General features: G+C 43.1%; 1 pseudogene; it reads right to left on the bottom strand.

The window, feature by feature from the left end:
* Positions 1 to 407: 407 nt before the first annotated feature.
* On the bottom strand, positions 408 to 908 carry LOC119531923 (annotated as a pseudogene).
* Positions 909 to 24,043: the final 23,135 nt, after the last annotated feature.

Here is a 24,043-nt window from a genome sequence, read left to right as displayed (position 1 = left end):
AAAGACAGAGCCTCAGGAAACAAGGTGACCATTTTACTTGTTATACTTCTGTATTGTTTGGGTTTTGTTTTTCTTTTAGTGCCGTTTTCATTTAATAAGCCAGTAGTTTAGCAACCTGAAGACCTTGGCTGTGATCCCACTAGGTTGTATCTACGGAATTGCTGCAGGAAAGCACGACTGGCTGCTGGCATCCTCTGGGTCACTGTACTAAACAGGCTGCTCCAGCACCAATTTCTTGGAGAGAATTAAGGTTAGGGAGTGTAGTGGAAGTATCACTCATGACATGAGAGCTCTTTGGTGAAGACTCCATTAGGGGAAAGTTTTTTGCCTTCTTCAGGGATGATTGGAAAGACCATCACACTCTTTGTCCTTCCAGTCAACCAGGGTTGGAACCTTCTTTTCTGCTGTCAGCTGGAGAGAGAGAGAACTGCTCTGAGAATCTCATCTAAGTTCCTTCCAGTGGTAGCTGGATAGAGACAGCTTCCATTTCTTATCAAGACCAAAAATAAACACACGAGCCGTCACAGGCATTCCCTGTTCGAACTTCTCGACTGGGTCCAGCAAGTTCAACAGGATGGCAAGGTCCGGATTCTTATCATCGATAATGCGAAAAGGTAACATTTCTGTGGGGGCATCACTGTTGTCTGCACTGATATCTTGCTCCAGGCAAGGCGGTCCTCAACCCTGTCTATTGAAAGGGCAATCATCTTAATTTTCCTCTTGGCAAATTCAGGTGCCAGCTTTGCAGCTTTGCCAGGCTCCTTGGTGCACACTGGGGTAAGGTCCTAAGGATGGGAGAAGAGAATGCTCCATGCGCCTCCCAGATAGTCATGGAAACTAAGGTAGCCGATGGTGGTATTGGGCTCAAAGCCAGGGGCCTCGTCCCGGAGAAGCAGACCACTGGGCATGGTGGCAGCGGTAACGCAGGAGGGTGAGGAGCTGGGTAGCTCTGGCAAAGAAGGTCTTGTCTGGGTTTTGAAACAATAAATACATTACAAATTAAAACTGTCACACAAACTAAATTTTTAAAAATTGAAAGCAACAAGTTTTTTGTTTTGTTTTGTTTTGTTTTAAAGAAAGAAGAGACAAACCCCCTAAGGAAGTGAGGGCCAATGATGCCACAAAAAGCAACAGAAAGATCACAAATTGTGCATGCAGAGAAAAAGGCATCCTTAGAAGCTGCAGAGAAATCTGTTTCTGCAGACTTCAGTGAACAGAAACTAGAGTAAGCCGTGGAAAAGAATGTGGAGAGGAGAGAAATGGTTGTTGAATTATAAGAGATGAGTCCTTTAAAAACCCCTAGCTGAGGACAAGGAGAGAGGGCAAAAGCAGAAGGAACCCCTAAGGTTTGGAAAACTGCAGGCACATAAGGAGAATAAGGGGAACCGCTGTTTCTGAAGCCAGGAGGAAATGTTCCAAACAATGAGAACTGGAAAATAAGGGGAACAAGAAGAGAGAGCAGAGAGTGGGTAGGGGGCACTGTAGAGAAAACGGTTTGAATTTTTAAACATACATTTTATTATGGAAAACTTCCAAACACATATTAAAATAGAGGGTATAGTATAATAAACCTCTATGTAGCCACCACCCAGCTTCAAAACTTATCAACTTACAGCCGATCTCATTTCACATATACCCCCACCAACCCATCATCCCTTCCCCAGATTATTTCAATGCAAATTCAAGACATCACATTATTATAGTGGTTCTCAAACTTTAGCAGGCATCAGAATCATCTGGAGGGCTTGTTAAAACACAGGTTACTGAGCTCCTCTGGCAGTTTCTGATTCGTTAGGTCTGAAATGGGTCCAAGAATTTGTATTTCCAAGAAGTTTCCAGATGATGCTTGTCCAGGGACCACACCTTTGGGAACCACTGTATTCTTTCATCCATACATATTTCAGTATGTGTCTCTAAAGAAAAGGTCTCCTCTATTTAAACATAATCATAACATTACCACCATATACAAAAAGCAATAATTCCTTATGGTCATGTTTTCCCAGTTTACCTCTAAGTGATGTATTAACCATTTGCTTGAAGTGGGACCCAAACAAGTTCTATATATTGCAATTGGTTAATATTTCTTTGTAGAATCTTTTAATCTCTAGACAAAGTTTGAATTAGTAGCATGAGAAATAATTCAACCAATAGTACAGGGAGACGTGCGGTTGTCTGTGGTGAGAAAATCACAGACTTGGGTGTTCAAATCCCAGCTCTTCCATTTACCCTCTCCCATTTACCAGCCAAGAGATGTTATCTAAGTACTCTGAGCTTCAGTTTCCTCATTTGTAAAATGAAGAAAATGAGGATAATAAGGCTTTATCATGAAATATTTATGGCAAATTGTATGAAAAATAGGCCCATGGAATGGTATCTGGTAGGACTACAGAATTGGAATATGTGGGGTTTTATATCCAGCTCTACCACTTAGAAGTTGTGTGACCTTGGGAAAGAACTAACTTTTCCAAGCGTCAATTATTTTATCACTATTTTATTTTAGCAATAAAATAGTGATAAAATAGGGTTGTAAATGAGCTAATGGGTGTAAAGATCTTAAGCACAGTATCTAACAAGTAATAAATTTTTCATTGTGAAAATAACCATTATTATCAGGAACATGATAAGTTGCCCCTTCTCTTCCCCCGAGTAGGCAATGGGCTGGAAGATGCTGGGCCATGAAGGTGCGTCTATGTGTTTGTTTCCTATCTTATTTTCAATTAATGGCACCATCACCCTTCCAGTTGTCCAAATTAGACACTTTGTTAACCTGGATTGTGCCCTTTCCCTTCACTCACCCCCACCATTCACTGTGCCACTGGGATCCATTTCCGGTCAGAGTGAAAGACCCCAGTGGTGCCTGGCACTTGTTAGGTCAACACTGAGCCGTGATCAACACTGAGTGTTTGTATTTCCATTGCCTCTGCTCTAGTCCTGACGACCATCAGCTCCCACCTGCACTGCCCCAGTCACCTCTTAACTGGCCTCTCCCATCCTAGCCTCCCCTTCTTCATCCACCCTGTTGCAGGGATGCATGTTCTCTCTGTTTCCCACCCCCTCCCTCTCCATCGCCCTTTCGATCGCCCTCTCTTCCTCTCATCCACTTACTCAGCATTAGTCTTATAAGGTGCTGCTCTTATTTTATTTCATTTTTCCCTCTCCATCCCTGATCCTCACTTCCATTCCCCTCCTGTTCTGGTTTGCTGGGCTGCTGAAAGTAGATACCGTAAAATATAGATAAGAAGAATAAATTAAATAAATTTGCAGCAACAGACCCTCAATTTGTTCACACCTCCCTGTGTCCATGACTTCCCACTTGGCCATGTATGTTGCTTTGGCCAATATGACCAGAAACTTGAAAAACATGTTCATGTTGGAGCTTTTCCCCTCTTGCTGCTCTTTGGTACCTTGAAACCACCTTGGCGAGTCCATCATATGAAGCCCAGGATACCATGCTGGAGGAAGACAGACCACGTGGAACAGAGACAAGCCATCCCAGCTGAGTCCGCCTAGACCCACCAGCCTGTCAATCTCCAGGAATATGAGTGAGGCCAACCAACCCCAGCTGAGCCATCTGCAGGCATCAGAGATCCACCACACCAGCCTAGATCAGCCCAAATGACTCACAGAATAATGAGGAATAATAAGTATTTGTTGTTTGGGGCCAGTAGGTTTTGGGGTGGTTTGTTACACAGCCAAACTTAACTGATACATTCCCCCAAGAAAGTCAAGCTAGAATCCAGGGTGCCCAGGCTCATGTTTAATTGCTGCTACTCCTCTTCTAGTCAGAGTTCAGGTTTAGATATGCAAAACTTAAGGATATTATTTTGGATCTTAGGGGTGATCAAGCCTCTTCTTGAATTCCTTAAGGCCAAGGGCCATGACTTGATTTTTTCCAACAGGTTAAGTATACTACTTTATTCATAGGATAAGCTCAGTGAGGGGTATTACTTTTCTGAAAATAAAAACCCCTGAACTTTAGTTCTTATGAGGATGGAAGGGATAGCTAATTTGGTATGTATAACTCTCAAAATTTATACAGCATACAGATATTTATAGTTACAAAGAAGGTTTTGGAACTAACAGTCTTTCCTCAGAGGGAGTACGAAGAGGAAAGAAAAAGTAGGCAACGAGTCTTGCTTGCGATTTCTGTCCCCATGGCCCAGACTGGGATCTTGCAGAGCCCCTGAGCTGCACAACTCCAGAGCACCTTTCATCTTATGCCGCTTAGCATGGGGTCCCTGCTTGGCACATAGATGCTTAATGAATGAACGTTCACACACACAAATTTTTATTTGTGGTATTTAGCAGTCTTAACTGCAAAGAAAAAGAAACTAAATTTGAATGAGTGTCCCTGCTGGGAGGGCTCCCATAATACACACCACTTTACTTTTGGTGTGAAAAAGTAAGTAAATAGCAAAATAAATTGTGTATCTCAGATATGGACTCAAAAGAAACTTTTGCCGAAGTTTGCAGTTTAAAAAATAAAAGCTCGTTTTGGTTAATGGTGACACCTAGTGGTGTATCAAGACCGGGTTTTCCTTGGGGTACATGTTAGTTATTTTACACGTTAGGGTGGCAGAGTCCTAGGGATTGTGGAGTCTCGCCCCCTTTGTAGATAAGGTAGGTGAGGTTTGCAGACCTCCCAAGGTCAGCGGGTGGGATATTGCTCCAGAAGGGAGCCCTTTTCCTCAGGTCACTCCCCGCACGGCTGCTGCAGACGCCCTCTGACATGCCAGCTGGTGGTCTAGGTAGTGATCGCTGCCAATGATATCAGGGTCACTCATTGCCACTTAAAAAACAGTTCTTAGCTTTTCACCTTGCATCTTATTCTCTTCCCATCTCCTCTTGTTTCTTCTATTGGTGCATTTCTTTTATTATCTTCCTTTTCCTGTGGCAAAGCCCAATGGCTTCTCTTTCTTCTTAACTCTTTTCCTCTCACCTTCCCTTCCTTCTTTCCTTTTCTGCTTTTACTTTCCCCTCATCTATTCCCTCCCCTTTTCTGTTCTCCTCGCTCGTTGCTTATTGATGCCTCCCACAGACACTGCAAATCCTGGGACCTGCACTGTCCAGGATGGTAGCCACAGACCCCACGTGGCTATTTGAATTAAAATGAGATAAATTAAAAAATTCACTCTCTCAGTCACACTAGCCACATTCCAAGTGCTCCGTAGCCACATGGGGCCAGTGTGGCTGGACAGCACAGAACATGATCATTTCTGTCATTGCCAAAAATCCTATTGGATTTTGCCTCCCCACCTCTCCAGACTTTCCTTGCCCTCCCTTCTCAGCACCTCTTTTCTCAGTGGCAGTTCCAGAGTCTGCTTTCTGCTCCTCCCTCCATTCCTGCTCACTCCAGTTTACTGCGTGGCTTTCTGTTTTCTGTATATTATTATGCAAACTTGTTAAGGTGACCTTGCCACAGTGAACACAAAAAAATACATAATCATATTGGACAATTTATTCAGGACAGTCGGTGATTTATGGCATCTTGTTTTCCATGTGTTGGAACACGTCAAAATATTTTTAAACTCAATGCATCAACACATCATTTAAAACAATTATACCCCAGTCCTCTTTTTTTTCTTTTTTTGGCTTTTAGTCCATGAGTTTCTACCTTTTCACCTTGTCTTGAGTTAAAGTCGATTTAAAATTAAACAGTACATCTTTTGTTTTTCAATGCCTGAAAATATGTGTTTTATGCATAGAATAGCTCTGAAACGACACAGAAAACTGGCTACAAATTGGCATTTGGCTGGGCTGGGCTGGATACTTGCTTTTTATTGGATACTTTTATAATATTTGGATGTTTACTATATATATATAAAACTTTAAAAATTAAATTTAAATTACTTTTTTAATTAAAAATAATATCAGAAAATAAATGTTACAACTCTGAGAGGATCAAACCAGAGTCCTTCCCCAGAAAATGAGCTCTCAGGAGAAGGTATTTCTGTGATGAGCCTGCATGGTTTGGGTGGCAATGTCTCTTTAAAGAGATAAAGCAGGTAGATGTAGCACAGCATTAACTTTAGATTATGCCTTGACAAATGGCCCCTCCTGACTGCTGATACTTACATTGGAAAGAGAGCCTTCCTTTTGCTCCTCACCCATAATTAAAGAACAGAGACAACTTAGAGCCTGTCCCTTCGGTGCCCACCTCAAAAGGAACCCTGGAAAATGCTAAAAACTGAGCAGATCCTCCCTTGCAGGGGTACACTGGGTCACCTCTCTTTTTAACAAGGGATTGATGAATAAAGCAAGATACCTTTCCCTTCCTTTTCCTTGGCTTCTCAGGCGAGTCATAACCACTTTTCCTCTGTGGAACCACTAGCTCTTCAAGGAAGAAGAAGATGGAGCCTGAGATCTCACCTGACATTAAAGCTGATTTCAACTCAAAGGCTCTTCCAACCTGGGATTTATGTAGCATTTACAGGAAAGGCTCGTGATTCTTTAAAAAGGGATTTGGGGCCAGAATCCAACCATCATATTTACAAGATAAGCAATATTTATATTGCCAATTTGAGAAAAAGGGAAATTGAGTCAGGGCGCAGTAAATATGCTGTGAGCTGGGATTTGTAGTCAGAGCTCTTGACTTTCCATAAGGCTACATGGCATCAAAACCGTATAATCATATGCCCAGACTGAACTGTAGCATCTCTGTGTGGATTCGTCTAAATAAAACGCTGCCTGGACTGTGCCACGCAGGGAAGTTGGTTTGTGATTCATTCCACCGGACTTTTCTGGTGCCAGCCTGGCCTTGGGCAGTAATCATGGTCCTCCTAAAAGAACCAAAGGTTTGCATTTAGGCTCCTTGGGACACACAAGAGGCAGTTTCTAATGAAAGGCTCTCTGGTGCTCTGTGTTGGAAAGACAAACAGCCACACAGCCCCTCGGCAGAGGACTGGCCCCTGTTCTTAACTCCAAGGCAGGCCAAACACAGAAGACAGAGGGGGCAGGATCACCGAGGTCACAAGAGCCTTTAAAATGCTTCTGGTCCACCCTTGCATTTTATATAGAGAGAGACTGAGCTCCAAGGAGGTGAGGAGGCTAAGTGACCTTGCAGAGGGGATGACAGTGTTGGCGCTGCTTCCAGCAGCCCGGAAGTCCCCTGTGCAAAGAGTCTTTTTTCTACTCTCATGGAAAGATACAAACCCCTTCACACTGCTCATTTATTAAAAGACTGAAAATCCAAGGATTGCTCAGTGTGTGTTTTCAGGTCAGATTTTAAAGAGAACATCCATGGTGTCTAATATAGTAGCTGCTAGCCACATGTGGCTATTGAGTTCTTGAAATGTGACTAGTCCAAATCAGCGTGTGCTAAAAAATGTAAAATACACATTGGATTTTGAAGACTAGGTATGAAAAAAAATGTAAACTGTCTCAATAGTCTTTATATCAACTACATGTTGAAATGATAAATTTTAGATCTACCGGGTTGAATAAAAAATATTATTAAAATTAATTTATCTTCATCTTTTTGCTTTTTAAAATGTGATTACATTCTAGAAAATTTAAAGTTACATAGGTGGCTCACATTACATTTCCACTGGACAGTGATGAGGCCTTCTGCCTTGTGATCTAAGACATGGATATGGTGGAATCACCTGTGTACACACGTTTAACGTACTTGCACTGGAGTGAGAGAGCTAGAGAACAATGCAAGCAGGGCGGGTGATTTTGTGTCTGCCTTGGCATGAGTGTGAAATGGGGGTGAGTCCACCATCCCCTTAGATCCTGATTCCTGGACTCGCACAGGATAAGCAGCTCACTTTTCCAAGAGTACAGTCCAGTGTTTTTCTACCTGTACCAACATGGATAAGCCTCAAATACCTGGTAGTGAACAAAGAAAGCAAGTTGCAGAAAGGTGCAAACAGATGATTCACTTTACACAAAACTACAAAACCAGAAAGTTATATATTAAATTTAGACGTGCATGGGAATGATAAACACCAATTAGGGACAGTGGTTTCCTCTTGGAAAGGAGAGAGGAGACTGTGATTGGGGAGGGGCTTTAATTGTATCTATAATCTTTCTTTAGCTAAGTGGTAGCTTGCAGTTGTTTGATATATTATTTTCTATCCTTTGTGTATGCTTGAAATATTTCATAATAAAAATGTTTAAGATGCATACTTTTCACACACTGGTGCCCACAAACCCATGCTGGCAACTTCATCTGGAACTCAACTCAGACACACTGCTGTGTTTTGAGGCTGAATAATCTGCCGTGTTGGAGGTTTTGAGAGATGAGATATCCATCTTCAACAAAATACCTCCGTGAGAAATTTTCTAGGGTAATTTTGACTCTGTTCCAGTTTTCTCTTTATGCTGACTAGCCCCCGAATCAAATGTGGCTTCACTGAATTATGACCACCATCATCACTGTCATCACAATCTTCTTCTTCTTCATCATCATCATCATCACCACACTCACTGCCAAATGTCAAACATTTATGTGACACTGCTTGAGTTATTTATTCAAATAGCGTTAAAAGAAATTATCAGTAAATGTCTCCAGGGTTCTCCAGGTGCCAGCCCTCCCTCCCTCCCTGTTCCTTATCCTTTACAATCTCAACCACCATCTTTACTCGAGGACACTTCACTTGGAAACAACTTTCTTCCATCTCTAAGCCTCTGCATATGCCAATCCCCCTACCTGTTCCCTTCAAAAATGCTCTTTCTCTTTCAACTGTTCACTGACCCTTCCATATTTCTTTGCAAATTGATCCAATCCAACTCATTACAATACTCATCCCAGCAGTCTCCTAGCCCTACACATAAACTCAACTTCAATGATCACTCAGCCATGCAACAAAATATGATATACTTATTTTGTGACAGGCGCTGGTTAGGTACCAAGAAAGGCAGTAATATCATGTGTGCATATTTTTGATGTGTGTGTGCATGTTTTAATTACCTAATTTTGCTATTGCAAATTCATAGACTGTCCATTATGTATTTCCTTTAAAAGTCCATTGTAAATCTGCACCCTGAACGTGGGGGACATCCGAAAAAAGCTATTGCCTTCTTTAAGCAATAAGCAACCACTTTTTCTTTAAAAATGTACGTATATGGACACACACACACACACACACACACACACACACACACACACAGTGACTTAGAGGTGCCACATTGTTTCACTTTCCATGTCTTGTATCTCACCATATTGTGGGCTGGCTGGGTGTTGTTCTGCTGGGCTCCTGCATGCAGCTTTATTCAGCTGGAGCTCAGGTGAGCTGGAAGGTCCAAGGTGGTCTCACTCACATGTCTGACAGTTGGTGCAGGCTGGCAGCGGGGGTGCCTCAGTTTTCCTCCATGTGGTCGCTCATCCTCCAGTAGGCTGGACCACCTTCCTTACATGGCTGTCTCGGGACAGGGTTCCAAATAACCAAAGGCAGAAGCTGCCAGGTCTCTTGAGATCTACACCCAGGAACTTGGCAGCATGTCAGTTCCGCCACATTTTATTGGTCACATGAAGGATAGGAAAATAGGAGCTGCAAAGAATGAGTGGCCACATTTAATCTACCACACACATATGTTAAAATATAAATTTAATCTTTTGAAATGTATTTAATATACAGCAAACTTAGAAATCATAGTCACAATTTCCAAAATCAATTTCCCCGATTGGTTTAAAAAAAAAAACATATCACTAAAATATCCATCCTCAAATGCAGAAGTTTTAATTCTCTTTAAACCTAGATAATGTTCTTGTTTTAAAATGTAAGAATAGAAGAATAAAAAATTCTGCCTTTTAGAGGGAATGATGAAAGGTAGGCCTAGAAATTGAGTCCCCCGCAGGAAGCATCTGCGACCATTTAATGTTTAACTGTGTAAGCCCCGCACAATGAGCATAGGCAAAATTTTGTAGATTGGGTCTTATTAACCGCTACCCATTTTCTAAACTAGTGTTTAGTTAATGTGGAATTTTGTGGTTTAGGAGAACAATTTGATGAGTACAAAATAGAACCAAACAATATTGGTGAGCAAAAGGGGCGGTAGCTTTGGCAAAACAGCAGATGGAGAGATATTCTGCCTCTGTGTGATTATAGGCTGCGTATTAATTAAATGTTATTATTACTTGCATTAAGAGAAACCAAAAAAAAAAAAAGTCAGTTTTGCATGACAGACAAAACGCATGGAAGAAAAGGAGGGGAGACAGATGTAGGAGAATATTAAATTTAAAAGTGCAGTTTGTGAAAAAGCTTTACTTACAAAAAAAAGGAAAATTAGTATAATAAACTGTTCTGCAATAGCTGCTGTTTTAATCCCCAAACCCTATCCTCAATATGTGACACTGTATTCAGTGGAAAAAAAAAAAAAAAGATAGCCTAAAAATGATATATATTTGCAGGCAGCAGGAAAGATCCCTGATAAAAGGGAGTATGTGATTTTCTTGAGGCAAAAATGGCCGATGACCACAGCAGATTCAAAGATCATGGAGGAGAATCAGGGCTCGGTGACCCGGGCTGCTAAGAAGAGGGAAATGTAAGACAGGGACAAACAATCTGAGTTGCAAGCCTCAGGAAAGGAAGTTAGCGATACATGCAAGAATCTCCCACTATGATCTTGGAAAAACGTTGACTGACCTTCTAACAATGAGAAAGGAAAAGGAAAAAACTAAAGGAAGACTCTGAAACTTCATCCTCCCAGACAAATGACCAAAATGGAGCTGTTTACAGTGAGTTAAAGGCACATTGGGTCCCTGTGGCAACTTCAGGGACCACTCACTAGTTATTTGTCCTCGAAGGAGTCACAAATCTCCCTGAACTTGAGGTTTTTAGCTGTAAAATGGGAGTAGGACATGTGTTGATGAGGACAGAGTGCCTGGTGTGCAATAAGTACTCAAAAATAGTTCCGCATTATTGCATTCCCTATATTCGCTTTGGGAGGGATAAGCTCGTTCCGTTTTATTACATTTCCTGTCTCTTCACCAGCCCTAGGGTTTAAGCTCATAAAAGATAGGCCCTAACAGCAGTTTCGGAGCTCCCAGATCAAAGGTGAATAGTTTCCCTACGGCAGGGGTCCGTTGGCCTCGAGTGGCAAACCTCAGCATGGCTTCAACTTTTAAACATCTTGTTGCCTTAAGAGGCAAAGTTAAGTAAATCCCAAGAGCCTCCGTAGATTTCCAAGCTGTTGCCTGCATTGCTGCATCTATTGTCCCTCCAGATGTAAAACCTTAAACTCGTTTGGAATGTGTGATTTCCTTTCCAGGAAGCCTTTAAAAATAATATAGATAGCTATTCATCTGAGTGCTTTTTGCCAGGAGGCAAGAAAATAGAGACAGTGATCTGCTGAGTTGGATTTTTTAAAGCATAATATAATCTTTAACTTATTATTGAACATTTACTACGTGCCAGGCAAATATAAGTGCTGCAGGTGAGACAAAGAAAAGTAAACTGCAGTCCTTGCCCTTGAAGAGTTTATGGTCCAAAGGGAGCTAAAACTAGTATACACATAATTCCGCTCAAGGAATAACATAATAAAAACCACAAACCAGGTGGGAACAAAGCAATCAGGGGTTCTGAAGAAAGGGTAGCATTTTCCCTAGGAGATATTTATTCCAGCAACAACATTCTAATAAAAATAAGACCCTAATAGTCATTTTCCTTTCTCTGTGTACTCTTATATATCCTTATCCATATATTTATGTGAATTTTACGGTTCTGGCCACAGTACAGATACAACTTTGTGCTCTACTAAGCATTATAAGCATTATAAACATTTCCTTTTTTTTTAATTTTAATTTTATTTTATTTTAAATTCAGCTTTATTGAGATATATTCACATACCATACAGTCATCCATGGTGTACAATCAGCTGTTCACAGTACCACCACACAGTTGTGCATTCATCATCCCAATCTATTTTTGAACATTTTCCTTATACCAGAAAGAATCAGAATAAGAATAAAAAATAAAAATAAAGAAGAACACCCAAATTATCCCCCCAGTCCCACCCTATTTTTCGTTTAGTTTTTGTCCCCATTTATCTACTCATCCATCCAAACACTGGATAAAGGGAGTGTGATCCCAAGGTTTTCACAATCACACTGTCACACCGTGTAAGCTACATTGTTATATAATCATCTGCAAGAATCAAGGCTACTGAGTTGGAGTTTGATAGTTTCAGGTATTTATTTCTAGCTATTCCAGTACAATAAAACCTAAAAAGTGTTATCTATATAGTGTGTAAGAATGTCCACCAGAGTGACCTCTCGACTCCATTTGAAATCTCTCAGCCACTGAAGCTTTACTTTGTTTCATTTCTCATCCCCCTTTTGGTCAAGAGGATGTTCTCAATCCCGCGATGCCAGGTCCAGATTCATCCCTGGGAGTCATATCCTGTGTTATAAGCATTTCCTTTTGCTCTGAGTTTTTATCATCCTAACTTCCTATTGTTGGTGAGTGTAATTCCCTTAACAGTCCCATGTTGTGGGATATTTGAACCATTTCCAGTTTTTCGCTGTTAAAAATTACGATGTAAAGGGTGCCTTTATGCACCTAGCTTTTTCCTTTTTTATTATCATTTTATTTGGATCAACTTTCCAGAGTAGGATTGGGCTTTCCATAGTAGGAGCATGAATATCTCTATCTCTCTTGAAACATGTTGCTCCACTGTTTCCCCAAAAGAGTGGACCCATTCACAGGGTCCCAGCAATAAATGAACCTGTTTCACTAAAACAATGTCCACATTGGGTTTTTTTTTTTTTTTTGATTTGCTGATTTCATAGGTATGAAATGATATGGTGTTGTTACTTAATTTTCATTTCTTTGATAACTGTTTTTCCATTTCCTTCCTCATTGTACTTCTTACAGGACTTGTTTGTTCAGGTTGGATGACCAGGATTTCCACAGGCAGAAAGCCAGTGAATGGGCACTTCAGGGAGAGGAAATGGCTTAATCAGGCATGGAGGTAGGATAAAGTGCAGTATGTTAAGGAAAACACAGACCTTTATGGTGGAAATGTAAGGCACACAAAAAAGAGAACCGTTGGAGTTGAGGCTGGAAAGGAAGATGGAGGCCGGAGTGGACAAAGTTTGTGTTTAATCCTATAGGCTTTTTTTCCCAGTTTAATTTGTACAATATGCCTTATAGGAGTGAGCAGTTGGGATGGCCTGTCGCTCTCTTTTAACTGCAATGAATATGCAGGACCAGCAAATGGAAACAGCCCATTCCACGTGCCCCTGTCACCTCCAGCCAAAGTCTGGTACCCCTTGTTCATCTCTACCTGGAGCCTGCTGAGTCTATGGCTCCTGCCTGCCTGCCTTCCCTCCACCTGCAGTTTTAAACTGTTTCCCTGAGGGTAGCATGGGATGGGCTGTAATCCTGGGCTCCTCTTCTCCTCGAAGGTAGTGGGCTGAATAGAGCCCTCTCCTCCCCCTCAAATTCACATCTGCCTGGAACCTCAGAATGTGACCTTATTTGGAATTAGGGTCTTTGCAGGTATAATTAAGGATCTTGAGGTGAAATCATCCTAGATTTAGGGTGGCTCTAGGTCAAATGACTGGTATCTTTACAGGGGAAAGGGAAGGGAGAGTTGGACAAAGAGGCACAAGGAGAAACAACGAGAAGAAGGAGGCAGAGATTGGAGTGATGCAGCTACAAACCAGCTACAAAGCAAGGAATGCCAAGGTTGCCAGCAAACAGCGGAAGCTAGGAAGAGGCAACAGAGGATTCTTCCCTAGGGCAATTGGAGGCGCATGGCCCTGCCAACATCTTGATTTCAGACTTCTGGGCTCCGAAACGGTGAGAGAATATCTTCCGGTTGTTTCAGACCACTGTTTGTGGTTTGGTAGGGCATCCCTGACACAGATGCTAGCCCACACTTGCTCTTGGGATGCATGGCCCAGGCCCAGCCTTGATCCCAAACACTGGGCCTCAGGTTCTGCACCCCTCCTGGGCCCATGCTGGCCCTCTCGGATGTGTTCCCTCATCTTCCAGGAGGGTTAAAAACCTCCAGGGCCGGGAAGGAGGCAGAGGAGAGGGGTGTACTATCCTTTGAGAAAACACCTAGACCTTGGTTCCTGAGACCTGCTGAGCCCTGAGTTTTTCCTGCCTCAAAATGCTGACAGAAAAGTCTTCAGGAGAATCTTTTTCCTTCATGTCCCCAGCCAAGCGCCATGTGCAGCTATAAGAGGCAAAAGCTGACAGATAGCATGGGGCGCTTTCCCAGGCTCGGTCTTGTTAACCACGACGGGCCTCCGGAAGGCATGGAGAAGGCCCTGGAACAGGAGACCCAGCTGTGGGAGTGAGCTCATGCCAGGCTGGCGCAGAGCCCATGGGGGCCTGGAGGCAAGGAGTGACTGGTGTTACAAGGGTGAGTTTTGCAGAATCTTATGTGATGGTGTCTACAAGTAGGGAAATCCCAGATGGGAAATGAGACTCCCTAGATGATGCCCTGGGAGCACCCTCTGACCCCAGGGTTGTACTTCTGACTTTCTAAAAAGCCCTTGGTTCTACCACTTCCAGCTGCATGCCTTTGGGTAAAGCTCGTCACCACTCTAAGCCTCAGTTTTCTCATCTGTGAAATGGGAATAATAAAAGCCAATGCAAGGGGTTGTGAGGATTAAATGAGATGATGTATATAGAGTACTTAGGACTGGCGTGGAGACATTCTGCAAATGGTAGTTGTGATAACGTGGGTTCATTTGGCTGGCTGCCTGCCTCTTCTAAGTGCACCAGCCAGAACACCCACGATGAGGTTGTTGAGCCCGCGGCTGCAAGCTCTCAGAGGTACCCATGTGCCCAGGGCCCTCCAACCAGATCTGCAGATCAGAGCTCCCTTTCAGACACCTGTGGCCCCAAACGCAGGTTCCCTGATGCCCACCCATGTGAGAAGCAGCTCTTTCTCCAGGACAGGCAGGGGAGAGATAAAACCCCTTATCCTTGGAGCACAAGCATGACAGCCTCCCTGTTGTCTGGGCCTTGATGGGAGAGGCAGCACGCAGGTGTCCTATGTCACGGCTGGGGTGGAGGGTTGGCCGGACTTTTTTGACCCAAAGTCATCCGTGGCTTCCACTCTTGTTAGGGGTCCTCAGAGGGCGGCTCTGCTGAATCCTGCAGCCACTGATGTGCTACTTACTGGGAGCACAGTGCCCTACTAAACCCACAAAGCCAGTGTCATTCTCCCCAAGTGCTCTTAAAATGGGAGCTTGGGGGATGCTTGGTTCCGTGTCTGGGCGTGCTGCGTGGACAAGCACTGCTCTGTCTCCGTGAGAAGATGATGTAAAGTCATGTCTGTGCCATCCCTTTGGAAACAACAAAATGCTACACATGTGTAAGGGATGATAACTATGATTTCTAGCGCAAGCCATATCCCCTGTGGCATTTGAAGACTCTGCTAGTAATGTGTTTTGATATTTAGGTGGATTGCATGGCTTAGTGTGGTTTTTCAGCCCTTCCTTTCTTTTCAGACAAGACTGAGATTAAATCACATTCTCATTAAACTGGATAGCTGAGGTCTGGCCTGGGCTGTGACAATGATGTCATTAGGATTCTACGCTTGTCCTTGCACTTACCTAGTGTACACCCCTTAGGGAATTCTGGAAGCTCCAAAAAATGGCTTTTGTTCTTGTACTACAGTTTGCTCTGATATCGTGGGAGAGAAATTATTAACTTGTCTTAACTTGTACTTAAAAACATCTTGGTATTTGTTTTTTATTAACTATGTCCCACCTGACAGTGCAAGACAAGTGAAGGAAAAAGTGAAACTTTGAACATTATCTGAGGGACCAGCTGCAGGAAATAGAGAACAATCATAATATGTTTTAAGTGTTTCCCTCCACCAGGTACTGCACACATTCTCATTTTATCCTTATAATTACGTAAGGACTGTTATTATCACTATTTTAAAAACAAGTGAATCTGTTATTGGCATAATCATATTTTATCTAATTTTTTTAAATGAAAAAAATAAACTAAGTTTTGTGTCCAGGTTTATCAATGCAATGGCTTTGGGGACACTTCCCTCCCCACCTAAACAGAAAGCTCTGGTAAATGTGTTGGTTTCATGATTCTTGTTTTTTCTCTGGATGGTTCCCATCTATTCTTCCTTGAGCAGGCCCACCCTTAACATTTGCAGGGCCAGGGTTTAAATGGGGCTCCTGGCCCACAGCTGATGCCACTTCTCTTTGCACCCCCTATTCTGATCATCCAGAGGTTCTTGCATACATGTGTGCAAACAACCCCATCCAAGCTTCATCATGCACTCCCACAGGTGACCTTGGCCAGGTAGACACATCAGTTCTGCTGCCCATCCTTGGAAGGATGGACTTGGGAAAGAGTTCCTCAAGGGTCCTGCAAGAAAGCTTGGGGTCATTCCAGCAGAGAATTCTGGGGCCTGATCTTGAAGCAGCTGGGGAAGGGACAAATGACCTTGTGGCTAGATGTCCCTATTCTCTACCCCTTCCCCAGCCCACGAGGCCTCACTCCCTAGGTAAGGCAAAACAATAACTGCTGTGTGCAAATGCATGGCAGACTCTGGGTCTTGAATATCTAAGTTCTGAATGGACAAATCAGAGTCTTGGATTTATAAGGGCCAGACTTTCCTAGAGAAAATAAGCCATTACATTATCAGGAGAACCAATGTGCAGACATGGCAGGAAGCTAGAGTTTGTAAATCAATCACCTTATCTACACACCCTCAAAGCAGTGAGCCAAGTCTGTCCATGGGGAGAAATGAGGATGGGGTTTTAAAGAGAGGTTGAGAACTCAAACTGGCCATAGGCAATCATATATGACGTTGACTATGAGGTGTTCAAGAAGGCTGTGCATTCATGCTAATCAAGAGAAAAGTACTTAAATCAGGGCTTCTTGATGTTTTCTATTGAAGTGCCCCTAATGAAAGAACCCAGAGGACTTGTACCCAGGAGACTGGAGCCACTGTCCAAAGCTACCCAGAGCAAATGTAAAATTTCTTTGAAATATACAAATTGTGCATTTCACTTCCATTAAAATCCTCATTTATTTAGTGAAAGGCTCTAAAGTGTCTAGTAGAAGGTTGGGAAGTCCTTTGGGTCATCAGTGTGAAGCTTCTACTTCTCGATGAAGATCTGAAGCAAGTAAGTCTTTCAAATTCAAGTATCTCTAACCAGAGGCTATGACAAGGCAGCCGATGCACATGGAGACAGTGATGGCTGATGTCTGGTGTTAAGGTTTCTATTTTGAGTTGTAATTCTCTTTTGTTTGCCTCTAGCCTCAGCCAGGTCTAGTACACCTGTTGGCCTTGCCTGAATAGAAAGTTGGGGTCAAGAGAGAAGCCTGAGTCTGCCTTTGTGGGAATACTTGCAGGCCATCCTGGGAAAGGGCTCTTAAAGGCCAAATTATGCTCTTTGGGTTGGGGTAGGAGGGACAGGAAAAGAGAAGAGGAAGAGGAGAAATAGAGGGAAAGAAGTGAATTGCACCCCTACCCATCTCTGTTCCCCTCCTTGGCAAAGGGCCTCTTGTCCCTCTCCCTTCAACACAATCTGATCTGGGTGTTTCTTCCACTCAACCCTAATTCCTGGCAACCCAGTGTTTTAGGAACCTGATATGAGAAGGCCCAGGTTGACAGATTGTATAACTCCCCTCGGATTAGGTCATGGTTTCATACAACAGGATGTCTGTTATTACCAGAGAGCCAAGGGTCCCCAAGGGACAGGGGTGGTTTGAGTGTGTCTTGGTGGCATTTTCTTCTGAAAGGAAATGAGGCCTCAGTTACTCCTGAAAAGGACAAAGGATCACGGAGCCACAGGTGAAGCTGCCCCTCAGGGTGTTAATGACTATTTACTGTATGAATGAGTGGATAGATGGCTGATGGATGAAGGATGAATAATGGTGGAATGAATAAATAGAGGGATGACAAATGGTGAATGGATGGATGGATGATGGGTGGACGATGGGTAGATTGTCTCTTTAGTAGCTCTACCCAGTCTCCATCATCCTCCAAGTATGGTGGCTTACATCATTTCCTTACATTTCAGGCTTCTAGGCTTCGACACTACTCAAAGATACATCTGGTACTGGCCTGGAAAGCAAATCTCCCTGTCATGCACTGTTCTCTCCATTTGACTTCATAAAATTCAAAGGATTCTGCTCCAGACTGGTTATTGTTGCTCCATATTGAGCGACAGCATTCCTGTGGCAAAGTTTTGTAGATTATTTATACAAAAATAAAACATATGACTGAGTCTAGGGAAATTGGAAATCTTTTGACCTAATTATGGTTGGTATTAGGATATCTTCATGTTTGCTAAACATTTCCTTTCCCTTGGCCCCCAGAGTTACTGAGTTCATCTTCCCTGTTTTGATGTTTTGGTTTATTATCTGGCCCCAGGACAGTTAACTGGCTTCTCCTCACTCCTATAATGCACCTTCCATTCCAGTTGAACTGAACCACTTGCTCTCCTCCATGTGTACATAAGAATTCCTACTTCTGTGCCTCTGCTCTTTCCTGTTTCTCTCCCTGGACTACCCTGCCCTGCTCTAACCCTCCACCAATTTCCTGGCCCTTCCAAGCTTCCAAAGCCCAATTCATATGTTATCTACTTTCATATGGAGCCTTTCCTGATCCCCCTAACTGGAAATCCTTTGTCCCTTTGAATTCTTTCTGTGCTTCCCTTTAATCAAATACATAGTTCTACTCAGCATTATAGATTCTGTGTACATTCACCAATCCTTGCTGCACACTAAATCCCCTTGACAGGCGCTGGATCTAACTCATCTCTGTGTCCCCCAGCACCCAGCAGAGGTGCAGTGAGTGAGCAGAGAAATGAGTGAATGAAGGCCTGATGAATAAATTAATTAATACTGAATATTACATGGAAAAGTTGGGGCTCCACGTTTATTAAGGAAAGCACACAATGAAACTTGAGGAGAAAGAAAGAGCTTGTAGGATGGGGTTCCTAGGCTCCCAATGTTTACAGGCATCACAAGAGCCAGGTTCCTTTACCTCTTCACCACTGATGGAATCAGATATGCCGGATCCCCAGATGGTACTTGGCAGAATTTTAATAAGATAAAACTTCACTCCTGCAAAACCACTCTGGTCTGTATCTTTCCTCAGGAAAAAGTGAGGAGTAACCTAGAATTAACTCTACTCCAAAAACTCACCAGTGATTTTTCTACCTAGTAGTATAATCTCCATGTCCTCTAATACCGTAATGCTTTAGCCCACAGGCCCTTCCCCTCTGTTAGGCCATCTCTTTTCAATCTATTCTGATAACAATGGGCTAAGAGATTCATGGCTCCTTTGCTTGGATCCTCTGATATCCCCCTAATCAGCCTCTGTCTCTAGAGCCTACTACTCAAAGTGGACCACATGGATGAGCAGCAAGCAACATCTGAGAACTTAGAAATGCACATAACTCCAGGTGCTATCCCAGACCTACTGAATCAGAACCTACAATTGAGCAAGATTTCCAGGATGTTTGTGTGTATGTTAAAGTCTGAGAAGCTCTGATACAGAGAGAAATTCTGAGGGTTTGGCTGCAATGAAGTCCACCTGGACAGATCTTTTAAATATGAGGCTGTCTCCCTAATATATCCATTCTCTCAATATTGACCTCAGCTACAGGGACTGGTCCAACTCCCAGCTTTAGAAAACCAACCTGTGGCATTAATGGGCAGTCAGGGCAGACCAAGCAGAACCCAGAATACTAAAGCCGGCTATTAATAACCAGATTATTAATTTAGCAGGACCAGCTCTTGCCAAGTGTGGAGGGATGTACTGAGCAATAAGAAACCCAGAATGTCTTGGCCAGGCTCCTCCAGAAATCCTCTGAGGGCATCTTAAGTCACCTTCCCACAGGACTGCTTTCTTGAGGCTGATGATACAAGTTGGGATGGTGAGGCAGGAACCAATGTTTGTCGTAAAGAGCCAGACACTGCAGCCAGAGCTTCTCTATGCTTTATGTCACTTGGTGTTGTGGCTACTTGTCATGCAAAGTTAGCCAACCATGAGATCTCCCTGCCAAGAGACAGCATCATCATGAATGACTGGTGGATAACCCAGGAGTTTCAGAGTACATGGTTTTCCATCAAGAGATCAGGGAGTGGCTTATGTTGGTATCCAGTATGAATATTTATTCATCCCCCAAATAGTCATTCAGCAAAAATGTATTAAGTGCATCCTTGAGGCCCAGCACTGTACAAGGACTGGGGCCTCAGAATGAAAGACCCAGTCACTGTCCTCCAGGAACTCACAGGGCAGTGAAGGCGACAGACAATTACAGTATGCACCAAACTATTAACGGAAGTTACTTCTAGGTAGAGCAGTTGTGTTAGAGAGGAAAGAGTGGCTTTTTCTTTTTGCATTATTTATTTCTGCATTTCTTCTGTTTTCAAAAGGTAGACTGTGTTCTGTGTTAGCAGTACAGTATAAAAGAAATATTAAAAGATCCCTCTGGGAGACTTACAGAGGACAGATTGAAGGTGGTGACAATAATTCAGGCAAGAAACTAAGATAGGGGAAATTGTTCTGTTTATGGTACAGATTATGGGGAAAGAGAAGGAGAAGGTGAAACTGAAAGGAGACATATAATGGGTTCTATATGCAAAGTTAAAGAACTTCTACTTTATGCTAAATTCTATGAAGGGTCTTTGAAAAAAATTAGGAGATTAATTAACATGAGCAGGCTTGTGTTTTAGAATTGTAATTTAGGTGTCAGCTGGGACCACTCTGCCTCTTAATATCTGATACAAGTTTCTCTGATCTCCCCTTCCCTACTTGAGGGAGAACCATTGCCTGTCTCAAGAATTCTGTGAGTTTTTGGGGTGCTTCTGTTCTCATGGTCACCCCCAAAGCTCTGTGTTCCTTCTTCTAGATGTGGATTCAGCCCCTTTCCTTGGTTTCCACCAAAGGAGGAAACCACTCACACAGACCGTTGGCTGTAGAGCTGACTTGACTAGGTTTAAGGGAACAGATGGGTTCATCACAGCAAACCCCTTCCGTTTTAGTTGTAGACTTCCTGGTTCTTAAAATATCTGTCTGTCTTTTCTTCAAGCTTGGGCTCCAGTCAAGTGGCAAGGCTCTCCTTTCCTCTTTTCCTCCCTCTTCCTTTCTTCTCTGCTATTTCCACTGGCCCAAATTTCCAGTATTTCTGCTGCAGAGTAGTTTAGCTGTCTGAAGTATTCCCTGGCCCCCTGCCACCCATCCACAATTAGTTTATCAAAACATTTAGCTAAGTGAAAATATAAAACTTAGTTTCATCCCTAAGAGGAATTCTGTTGTCAGAAATATCATCCTGGTGACCAGGGCAGTGGTATTGAGCTACCCCAGGAGGGCACCATTCACAAGAAAACCTTGTAAATAAGGCCACCGAGAGCAAAATATTGCATTCCTGGTGAATGTTGCTCCCTGGAATTAAGCATTGTGTTGGCCCTGCTGGTTAACAATATAAAAAATAAATGGCAGGGAATGGTGATCAGCCTAGAAGTAAGAGGCTGGGGTATTCCTGATCTGAGGATAACAGCAGTGGTTTTAGTGATCGTTTTGTGCTTAGCATCCTTTTTAGTTTCCTATCGCTGCTGTAACAAATTATCACAAATTTACTGGCTCAAAACCACACAAATTTATTATTTTATACATTGGAGGTCAGAAGTCCTAAAATCAAAGTGTCTTGGGGCCACGTTCCTTCTGGAGGCTCTAGGAGAGTTTCTGTTCCCTTGCTTTTTACAGCTTCTAGAGTCTGCCTGTGCAGCTGGGTTTATGGCCCCTTCCCCTACCTTCAAGGCCAGCAGCAGGTAGCGGCTTCACCTGTCTCTGACCACTACTTGTCTATTGTCCTACTGCCATCTCTCTCTGCTTCTGACATCACATCACCTTCCCCAACTCTGACCCTCCTGCCTCCCTCTTCTAAGGGCCCTTGTGGTTACACTGGACCTACCTGGATAATCCAGGATAATCTCCCCATCACGGGATCAGTAGCTGATTCACATTTGCAAGGTTCCTCTCACACTATAAGGTACCACAGTCACAGGTTCCTGGGAGTAGGATATGGACATCTTCAGGGGACCATTATTCTGTCTACAAGTCCATTCCCTATGACTCTTGAGGGATAACGAATTGGCACCCCGAGGCCCTATTACCCTAGGTAGCCAACATCATGATATGACCTGTCAGTGGTTAAAAAAAAAAAAAGTGGTTGTGTCCACTGTCTTGGCTAACCCAGTCTCAGAAGTCTGTGACAGTTTAAAGTCCCTGAGAGCAAACTCATGTTGTCAAGCCAGTCCCCTGGGATGCCTTCATCCAGCAAACAACAGAGATACCTAGTGGTAGAAACCGTGAGGGAGAAATAGTAATTTTTTAAGGCCACCAAAGTTCTGAGTGTTCCTACATTTCAAGTTATTTAAGACAAGTACTTTGGAGAGCAATTTGGCAATCGCTAGTAGAGCAGGAGACAGGCATATCCTGTGACCCAGGAACTCTGCTCTGTCTCTAGGTATTCATCTGAAAACTCCAACACATGTGCACAAGGAGAGTTGTACAAGAATGCTCATTGCAGCATAGTTTGCAAATAAATTCCAAAAAATTGGAAACAGTCTGGATGCCCATTAATAGGAGAATGGATAAATAAATAAATTGCGGTATAGTCATTGTCTTAGTTTGAGTTCCCCCAAAGGCAGATCCTGAGACAAAAACACAGTGCAAGTAGTTTATTTGGAAGGCTATCCCAAATGTGTGACAGGGAAGTGTGATGTGGGAAGGAAGGGATCTGAAAGAGGCAAATGATGGTGGTAGATACGGAGTGTGCCACCCAGGCCCCCCTCCAAGGAGGGACTCGCTGCCCAGCTGCAGAGGATGCCATCAGCAGGAGGCCTCCAGCCCTCAGCTCCCTCAGGGTCTGCCCCAGCTGTGGAGAGCTGCCTCACCTGAGGTCACGACCTCCCGTGGCCCTCTGGTCAGTAAGTGATGGGGGTGTTTAAAGGCCTAGTTATTTCAGCCTAACACAGGACAACTCTGACAGGAAGTACTTGACCCAGAGCCTCTGCCAGGTTGGGGAAACTTTGCTGGGCCAGCATCACAGTTCTACTCCTCCCTCTGTGTAAACCTGCTTTCTCCCCCTTCCTTTCACAGTGTTGATCCTTCATAAACATCTCATACCCCTAAGGCCTGCTCAGCATCTGCTTCCAGGGAACCCAGCCTGAGACAATTATTAAATAAGTTACCACTGTGAGCAATTAACTGGCGCTTAATCCGGGGAGACTAGGAAATAGGTGTAGAGCGTTTTCCTCAGAGCTATCCCACCTGAGGAGAAAGAGAGCCAGGGTGTTTATCCACCAACTCCCATCGGTCACTGGTGAGGGCAGCCCCTGGGGCTAAGTCCCAGCCCTTTGGGTCGGTCCGAATGGCCACAGAGCAGGCTCCTGTCACCAGAATCACGATGGCAGTGCTGGGAGTGTGAAGCCAGGCCTGTCTGCACAGAAACGTAAGTGCTGAGAGGATGTGGGTGAGACACAAACGGGGCTGCCAGATTCATACAAAAGAATATTAAGGCACTATTTATATCAACATGGATACATCTCATAAAAATAATATTTGGTGAAATGAGCAAGTTGCAGAAGGATACATACAGTATAAGTATAATTTATGGAGATTTTAAAAACATTCAAAACAATAGTAAATATTTTTGAGAGTCATGTATGTAAAGTAAAAACAGACAAATATGCTAAACAACAAATTCAGGAGAGGCCCACCGAAAGGGAAGGCAGATGGAAACGGCTTAGAAGTGTACATAGGAGGCCTCAGCTGTAATTTAAATGTTTCATTTTTTATGCTGGGTACATATATGACATTGTCTGAAAAACTTACATATATGACATTGTCTGAAAAACTTACCTAATAAAAAATACTAATAACCAAAGTAAAATCTTACTAAAAGAACCCAAGTGGTCTGAAAGAAATGGACATTAACCATTGTGAAGAAACTGGCTTGTTTTGTTTTTAACTAAAAATAGCATTAAAGATCTTTTTCAATTAAAACTCACTCCTGAAAAGGGAACAAGGAAATGCATCAGGAGCTACCCTTGGAGAGTTGAAATACTTTCACACCTTCTTAATTGTT

Source organism: Choloepus didactylus, chromosome 4 (genome assembly GCF_015220235.1).
Source record: "Choloepus didactylus isolate mChoDid1 chromosome 4, mChoDid1.pri, whole genome shotgun sequence".
Classification (NCBI taxonomy): domain Eukaryota; kingdom Metazoa; phylum Chordata; class Mammalia; order Pilosa; family Megalonychidae; genus Choloepus; species Choloepus didactylus.
The sequence above is the reverse complement of the archived record's forward strand: the minus strand, read 5'-3'. Positions and strand labels throughout refer to the sequence as shown.